Source organism: Benincasa hispida, chromosome 5 (assembly GCF_027475165.1).
Source record: "Benincasa hispida cultivar pf3 chromosome 5, pf3_genome.v1.1, whole genome shotgun sequence".
Taxonomy (NCBI): Eukaryota; Viridiplantae; Streptophyta; class Magnoliopsida; order Cucurbitales; family Cucurbitaceae; genus Benincasa; species Benincasa hispida.
In genome coordinates, this window is record NC_143482.1 from 10,488,597 (window position 1) to 10,498,422 (window position 9,826).

Consider the following 9,826-nt stretch of genomic DNA (forward strand, 5'->3'; position numbering starts at 1 on the left):
TTGAGCGATTAAAGATAAGTTTCATATGAGCATGGAATTCTTCTTCAAAAGAGAATCTAGTCCGCTTCTTTGAAGAAGTGTTTCTTCTCTTCCTCCTCAGTGTCTTTCAATCTGCTTGTTCCATTTAAATTTGACAAAGAAACGAATCCCACTAATTTTCATTTTCTTTTTTCAGTAATCAAGAATTCCCAATTCAAGTAGCTAAAAGTCGTTTTGTATTCATCAACTAAACAGATGAACCTTGACTTTCCAGAGAATGGCATAACTTAGATATGATGCAGAATTTAAGGGTGCCAAACCAAAATGCTCCATTACTATTCTATATTCTTTTAGCATTCTTTTGGCAAGTTGTATCAGAATATGACTACCTTTTATGAAAACCTACTATTGCTATCTTCCAAAGCTATATCATTTTCTGAAACTGGAACATATGTTCCTAAATTGATGGCAGGAAATTACTAATGAAACTTACAGGATTTCTGGATATGGGACCTGGATGTTTCTCTTGCGTCAAAGATCAAGTAGTCTCCTCAGCGAAGTAGTCTGATTCAATGAAACAGCATGCAGTTTAGTTTAGCATATTCACAGTAAATAAGTCGAAATAAACAAAGGCAGCCCCTAATAGAGTGAGGAAAGGAGCATGGCTGCGGAGGATCTAAACTTCCATACTTTACTGGCTTGTCAGCTACTAGAATTGGTTATTTAGACTCGAAATGTTTCGATTTGATCCTGCAGTATTAGAACCAAGTGAATCAACCTTTTCTTTCATTCCACCTTCTTCATAGAATACAAGAAAGTTTCATTTGAAGTGAAAGCAATCCGAGCTATTCCAACTATCAAGCTGAGTTTGAACCTGTTATTCCTTTATCAACGGTGTACTTAACTGCCAATTCAATTCTAGTATAAAAGCTTAAAATTTCTATTATGAAGTAGGCTACCTCTGACTCTAAATGTATAGGTAGCGAATTCACTGCAAAAGCAGAATTCGATCAATTCACTAAGAACAAGGAGAAAAGATATAATATTCCTTAAAAGGTGGTAATATCAGTGATTGATGTAAGTTACCATTTGAATTACAGAATTTGCTTCCCTAGAATGACCATCTAAGAGGTTAAAAGACTACCATCAATCATGCCAATGTCTCCTTAGGTCTGTAGTTTTTGCCGTGTGCCATCCGTTCTGTTCTGTGAATGCCAACAAACTTATCCAGCCACTTGCGTTTGCCGTCTGCCATTCATTCTATTCTGCAAAGGTGGCATCAACAAGCTTATTCGCGCACTTCCTTGCATAGGTTCATACAAGGTCCTTGAAGGAATATATAGTTATAATAGTAATATCAAACTTCAATGAACCAAAAAGGGAATATTTACAAACTGGATTCTCCAAAATAGTCGAACTAAGATTCTTGTTCAAAACCTTCATTGTTGACCGTAGATCCATATTTACCATGTGTTCTACTGTCATCTACATAGAGAAAATGTACTGAGAACAGGAATATTTAAGTATTGCAAATTGCAAAATGCACAGAAACTTTAAAGGGTGAGAAGTGGCATAAATCTCATAAATAAGGTAAATGAGGCATTGATCTGACAAGTAAAATGGAAGAAAAAGAAGATAAAACTTCATATTCCTACCTCCTTGGATGCCAGTAACTTCCAACAAATCAAGAAATTGATGAATACTCCCTTGTCGATCTGCACAGGCCCAATACTGTCTCATCCACCAGGCCTATACTTATAATATCTAGAGTTCATAGTTCAGATTGACTGCAAATTCATCTCATAAGAATACCTCCTAGAACTTTGGTATCACATACACAAGTCAGATAATTCTCCGCTGACGTAACAAACAGCAACTGTACTATTTTTCTCTCTCAATATAGCTGTTAGAAGAAAGCAACAAATAATACTAACACAGCGTTGTTATTTGAACAATAACATCATATTAGTATTCAAGTTTTAGCATAATTCTAAAATAATCTACAACCAAAAGAATTTGTCAAGTTTGTTCGTACAACCTAACATCACACTAGTTTCATCAATCAACACACCATAGAACATCATCCAAGAAATGAAACTAGATCTTTTACTCGATGATCTTTTGCACCACAGAACTTGGAGGTAATATGACAATAATACTTAAAGTGTAGGGGCCAATACAAGAACCAAATGTCAAAGATTGCCACATTTACTGAAAGTGGTGATGGTCAATTCATAGACATCAAAGGAATTCCATTTTAACTTGCCTGATGCTATAAATAATGGCACCCATAACATAATAATTTCCCTCACCAGTAAGTGGGACATAGAGATTCCTATTTCATCATTAAATCTTTCTGTCCTATCTTCGTTCATCTTCTTAATGGTTTTAACATATTCATGGACAATGAAGAGCCCCTATATTTAATTCTTTATGGCAATTTATTTGATGATATACCAAAATGAACTCAAAACAAGCTTGAGAAGATTACACACACACACATATATAATCCAACAATGGCACAGGCCATGCAAGAAAATTCTGACGGTCAACTCACTAGAACTCACTAGAATTTCTCTTTTTCTTTTCATTTAGGATTCAAGGAAACAGAGTCACAGACAATTAAAATTATTCGTGGAAGGAAAGAACTTCAAATCTTACTTTATTGAACTTTAGCAGAGTACTTCAGAAATATCTATCTCAGAAAAGCAACTGATAAAATGGAGAAAGTATGAACAATTAATGACATACAATTTTTTTCCCTCAAATTTGAGGTAAAGCAAACAGGGGAACCATTCTGTATGTTCTTCACCGTATTATAAACTAGAAACTATAAATCATTTCATATCTTGAAGAGAAGCAGAACATCCTGCTTTTAGCAAACTCAATTAGATTAGAATCTAAGTCGATTTAAAATAAATGGAAATGCTAGTTGCAAATATTGTTCAACCTCCTCCATCCCCATTACCGATGCAAGTAAGCATCACAACATTTCTAGAATCATTTTCACAATTGTGCACTTGCCTTTTATCGAAGGCAGTGGGGTCGGAGGCATCATGTTCGAACCAAGCTTTTACAAGCTCTCTGTCTTTCCTCCGCATTATATCAGAGAGGAAATCCGTTAGAATCTTCTCATATCCTGGCATCTTCGCAAACCCAGGAAAGTAATTGATATCAACTATGAGATAACGGTTCTGGTTTCTCGAATCCCGCATCATATCAAAATTGAAGAGGTTAAGCTTCAACGCATGTCTCAATCCTTTGGCTATATCGGTGACGAAACTCGAAGGCGGCATCTCGGTGTCGTCCAATTGCATCATCTGGTAGTATTTTTCATCAACTCTCTCATGGTTCGTTAAGTTCGACACCTGAGAGAACGACTGCAAACCCTCGACACTTTCCAATTTCTCCTCAGAAATGTCTGGAAGTGATTTTCTCTTGACGCATTTCACATGCTCTCCAGCCACATAAACCTTGAAAATAACCCCGCCGTGGTTGACAAACTGTTGCAAGATAATAGGAGGCTTAAGCTTGTTCAAGCCATCGTGATTAAACACGAGAGCCATTTTATGCGATTTGGCACTTCCATCAGCCACCAATGGCTTCGCAATAACCGGAAACTTCAACGTCTCCCAAGCGTGCCGATCAGAAAGATTCTCCTTATCGTAAATCACAATCTGCTCCGGAATCCCGAACGACTCGTTGTGATTTTCAATCTTCAGCTCCGATACCACCTGAAGCATAGAAATCCTGTTGTGAAGCCTCTCAATCGCGTCAAGTGAGTCCAAAATCACCACATTAGGGTTAACAACCCTGAAATTCTCGAGTTTCTTCCTCCAATCCGCACTATACAGCTTGTGAAGAACGCAATCAAAGGATCCTTGATCAACAAGCGGCTTGTCCATATCGATCCGTACAAGATCGATACCTCTCGATTCAGCAAGCCTCACTAACGAATCTCGTATGAAACTCCGTCGTTTCTTCGGTAAAAGCGCATACCCGATACAGAATCTTCGTCCGATTTCCGCCATTGACACCAAGAACAAGAAACAGAAATGAGAACAACACTCATAAGAACAGGTACAGGAAGGTAAAATCTACAGAGAAATTCAACAATTTTCCGTCTAGAATTGTGATTATAGAGTTTCGTTTCGATTTGAAGGAGGAAAAAACGGTTGAGATGAAATTGGAAGAACCGAAACAGAGAGAAGAAAAGACGGAGGAATTCGGGAAAGAAGAAGAGAAACGGAGGGGTATATATAGCGTGGATAAAACGAGAGTGCGAGGGATATGGGTTTTGATAAAATAACCCGCCATAGTAAGAACGGTCAAAAACCATAGTGTACACGTGGCATATTCTTTTACGATATGCGGATTCGCGTCACGAGATAACACCACGGGTACGCCCTTGGTCAACCGCTGTTCAAACCAGGAAATGGAACATTATATATACATCAAAAAAAAAAATAAAAAATAAAAAATAAATTATAAACGGCCAAAAAGAGTTTAGCCAAATGTTGAGAATTAAAGTCGGGTTTGATAATTCTTTTTCTATAGTCATTATTTTTTCTTAGCAAAATTTTGAGAATTTAAAAAAATTTCCAAAAAAGTTGTTTTTATTTTGAAATTTGACTAAGAATTCAACTATTGTAAAGAAATATGCAATTATTCTAAGATTGATAAAATAGGCTTAATTTACAAAAACAAATAAAAAACCAAATGATTATCAAACGAAGATTCATGGTTTAAATTTTTCATTTCCATGTGTATTTTAAAAAGTTTTAGGGTAATGTTGGACGTTCAAGGCCAAAATAAACATAATTTAATTGTCATCAAATATATAATACTAGTATCGAGATTAAAGGTCCGATCCTCTCAACCTCTCATAGTATAAAAAACAACTCCTGGTTCAATATTAGATTCAGACTCGAAATTTGGATTCAAACTTGACGACTCCCATATTTTTATGCATTCCCTGCAACATCGTAACATCACATCATTCATTCTATTTTAACTTCAAAGTTGAATGGGTTTAGCCTATAACACTCTTATGTTGGACTACCTTCTAGAAAATTTTATAGAAAACATGTAATTGAGGATAATGTATTGATTTGTGATGATAGTATTCAATTTTAAAAGTTTTTCAAGACAAGCAAGGAATTGCTTAAGGGAAAGGTATACCGAAAGAACCTGTATTAACTTCACAGTTTTTTTAATTATTATTTTCAAGACTTAAATATTGATTTTTATCTTTTTAAGTTGATAATGTGGTAGAATATTTTAATTATTGTTATTTAAAAATTTTAAATTTAAGAATTTTCTTTCTTGTGTTTTAGCGTTAGACGACGTGGTTAAAATCGAAAGAAAATACTTTAATTTTAATTTAATAATAATTAATATATTCAACTACATCATCAACTTAAAATGATTAAATTAACATATTTGAGAGTAATTTTAAAATAGCTAAAATCACTTTTATCATTCTCAAAATCACCATGAAACGTGTTTTTAATCCTTCAAAATCAATTTTGATGATAACAAAATTGCATTTAAAAGTGTAAAATTGAAAAGTAAATTTATTTTTGTTAGATATTATGTGGTTGGCGATATTTTTTTAAGTGCCACAGATGTTATCCGAAATGTCTCCGTATTGGTGATTTTCTAACAAATGGATGATTTCCAGAATGGTTGTTTCTGCAAAATACTTTCCTTATCGAAATTATCCTTTAGCAATGCTGATTGTCAATCTTTTTCCTTTTTATGGGGCGATTGTTTTAGAAGTTAGGGTTTTATTTCCATTTATCCGTTGTGCATATTTAAAGGACATTTAATCTTTCAACTAGGGTTGGCGGTTTGTTTTGAAGACCAACGTTGTGTTCTACTGTTGTAAGTGTTTGGTCTCATTTTGGATTACAATTGTAGCAAGAAGAAAGAGTTGTATTGTTTTGAGACATACTCCAAGTTGCTCACTGCTTGTGTATTGTGATTTATCTAAGAAGGGATTCTCTAGCTGGGGCTCTCAAGCTTAAGAGGAGCCTAAGCTATTCGAGTAAAGGGGACTTTGTTCCAAGAAGAAAAGATATAGTTCAAGTGAGTGGGAGTCTCACGAATTGAGGGGTCGCTTGAGTTTTGCAAAGAGAAAGTCTCGGTCTTAGGGAGAGTCTAAGACATTCTTCACTAATACCATAACTTAAAAGGAGCTTGAGTTACCACGAGAGGGAGTCTTAAACCTAGGCGAAACCTAAGTGAATGGTTGAGTGATCGAGTTGTTCGGGAGTTATTATAATTGTATAACTATTACAAATAAGTACTATGTTGTAATTGTTTATCATTGATATTAGTGAAGCTATCTTTCCTAGGCACACTGCCCCTCAAGCATAGATAGTTTACACCGAACTGGGTTACCAATCTTTGGTGTTCTTTTATATACTTTTTATTTTTGATCATTATTGTGTGGAATGTTGTAATTTTGTCTGTAACATTGTTAACGTACAGTAGATACCTCCTCATATGTTTAAACTTTGAGTGATTAAAAGTGTATTTTCGAGTGATTTTAAAAACGATAAAAGTGATTTTGACAATTTTAAAATCACTCTCAAACATACACTTAAGCTACACCAGTTTGAAAATAATAAAAACCGTGTCCAAACAGCCCTATATATTCAAAAGTTACCGTAAGGATAAAGAAATGTTAACATTGGGAACCAAAAACAAAATTATTTCAAAACTCATGAGCTAAGGCCTCGTTTGGTAACTATTTCGTTTTTTATTTTTTTAAAATTAAACTTATTTCCTCCCCATTTCTTGCAATAGTTTGCATCTTTCTTAAGTACAATGGTTAAATTCTTCACAAATTTCAAAAACAATAACAAGTTTTTAAAAACTACTTTTTTTAGTTTTTAAAATTTGACTTAGTTTTTTAAATCATCAATATAGATAACAAATTAAGAAATTTAAAGATAAAAGTAGTGTCTATAGACTTAATTTTTTAAAAAAAAATCAAAACTAAATAGTTACCAAATGAGGTCTAAGATATTGTATATTAAAACTCAAATACCCAAATATAACTTAAGTCAAACTTCAGTCCCAAAAGCGTATTTCCCCATAAATATAAATTTTATTTTAGTTAAATTATACAAAATATACGTTCCAATTATGCTCTCGTAGACTTTAAATTTTCAATTTTACCTTTTTATTCGTTAAAATGATTAATAAAAATTCACATGGCAATAGATGCAAAAACACTTGAAGGTATGCATGACACTGTTTTAAAATATCATTTATGTTAAATTTACGTAGGAAGATATATTTGGAGTGATTTTGAAGCAATTAAAATAATTTTCGTCATTTTCTAAAATCACTCCCAAAATATTTTTAACCATTTATAATCAAGTTTAATAGTAACTAAAATCGTGTTTAAAGTATAGATATGGATATTTAATTGATTTTGAATAATTAAACGTGTGTTTCAAAGTGATTTTGAACTTAACAAAAGTGATTTTAACTATCTTGAAATCACTTTCCAAACATGCATAAAATTGATTTTATTACCTATGTTGTAAATGATGTGATATCTTTTTTTGCTTAAATGAGTGATAATGATGATTTTTATCTTTTTATATGGTTGAAATTGAATTATAAATAATATTATGTATTACTTATTAATTTTTAACAATTAGTTACTACATCAATTCTAATGATACAAGGCCACATCTCCGATGAAACGTAATAAATTAATGATAATCTGAAAAGTAGATCCCATTTAATTATGTGGTATTGTTTACTTGTATTTCGTATCCATACTCATATCTGGGCCCACTTTTGAATTTGTAATAAAAAATTATCATCCATTTAAGAACCCAAGGCTAACCAATTTTATTGCGTTTTAAAATTACTTTACCATTACTATTACCATTTTGGTTATTATTACGGTTATGGTACTGCTGCAACATGAGAACCACAAAATCTATTAGTTATAGTTATTGTTACGATAATGATAACGGTAATGGTAAATTGACAGGTTCATAATTCTAAATAAACGTGATCAAATGCAATTCAATCACATTTTCTATTGTAGCCCATTACGATTATCTATCAATGAAATTTCATTATGATTATATCAATTTTTATTACAAATTGATAAAGGTGACCTAATTTAAACTCATCTATAACGCCAGGAAGTACTTTGTATACCCATTTTTTTTTTACCTTTTTACTCTTTTTTTAATGTGATATATAACTTTTGAGGAAATGGTTTCTTCTTATGTTAATTAAAATATTGTTTTAATCTTGAAATTTTCAAAATGTATTATTATACTTCAAAATTTCTCCTTCAAAAGTTACTGTCTATTATTGATAGACAATGACATTTTTCTATATTTATAAATAAATTGGTTCATTTTATTATATTTAAAAAAAAGAAAGAAAGAAAGGATCAAAAGTGTCGTAGAGGCTGTTGCAGGCAGATGCCTAACTTTTATCACATGCTTCGTGATTCCCCCCTCAAAAAAACGGGTGGAAAATGAATGTCAATACTTTTTCTTGGAACAATTAAAAATGTTGCGGAGGAGTGGGTTGGGTGGTGCGTGACTCCTTTGGATCTCTAAAAGGAGTGGGCTTTAGGAAGACTCTACATGAATGGCACATCAAGCTTCTCAAAGCTCAAGCAATTATCGATGAGCTTACTTTTTTTCTTCTTCTGATATGCCTCTCACTCCTTTCTATCTTGGTTGAATCTGATGCTAGGGAGAATTTGATAAATTACTGCTTGGTTAATTTTATTGAGGTAAAGGAAACAGTTGAGAAAATTTAAGCTTTGCCGAGTAGGTTGGGTCTTATTTCCTTCTCGTATTATCCTTATATATGTAACAAAGTTGCTCAGTATGCTGTTGGGTTCGAAATTTTTTGGCTTTTTTTATTCTTCCAACTTAGAAGACATTGAACGTTGTTGGTCTTCAGGTTTCCCATATTGGAATTTGGATGTAAGTATCGATGACTTGTTTTCTTTCCCCTTTGAGGTGGACTTTTATAAATTCGCTTTTCAAAAAAAGAAGAAAAAATCTATTTTTCTTATTCTTTTAGGATTAAAATAAATATTCTAAAGCATTTGATAGAACAGATAAAAGTTAAAAGAACCAAAATAAAAAGCTTAAGACTTAAATTCAAGTAAAATTATAAATTTTCAATAAAAGTATTGGTCTTATTTCCATGTATATATACCCACATACATGTATAAATAGTTAAATTATAAGTTTAGTTCATAAATTTTAAAGTGCATTTAAAATGTATCTAATATGTTTTTAAAAGTTATTATTTTGTATTTAATATATCCGTGACAAGTATGAAATTAGTGTTCCTTAACATGTGATATTTTTATCAATATTTCAACATAGATTTGACATTGATATAAGAAATGAATTAGTGTTTTCATTACGTTATAAAAATTCATGAAACATAAAAAATAAAAATAAAAATAAAATAAAATAAGCAACATAATGTTACCAATAGGTGTATAATATAAATAATAACCACTTTTAACTTATTTAAAAAGAATAAAATGTTAATTTATTTTTTGAATTTGTTATTATAATTTTTTCATAAATATCTATCGATATCAAAATTTTGTCTATATTTCATCGATATAAATTTATGTCTTGATATTTTCATCGACATTGATACTTTAAACATTGATGATAAGTTTAGTTTTTTAAGAAAAATAACCAATACGTTAAAAATTAGTTTAATTTAATCTAATTAAAAATTTGATTTCATTAACTTAAAGTTGATGAACCAAATAAATATAACCTTGAAAATTTATGACCTATTAAATATTATTTAAATAAGTTGA

At 31.8% G+C, this 9,826-nt stretch overlaps 1 pseudogene across 1 annotated transcript; it reads right to left on the reverse strand.

Annotated features, from left to right (window-relative positions):
* Positions 1–2,614: 2,614 nt before the first annotated feature.
* Positions 2,615–4,249, reverse strand: LOC120078525 (inositol-tetrakisphosphate 1-kinase 1 pseudogene; annotated as a pseudogene). Its single transcript, XR_016529846.1, has one exon. The product of XR_016529846.1 is annotated as an inositol-tetrakisphosphate 1-kinase 1 pseudogene (transcript).
* Between the last annotated feature and the right edge of the window lie 5,577 nt (positions 4,250–9,826).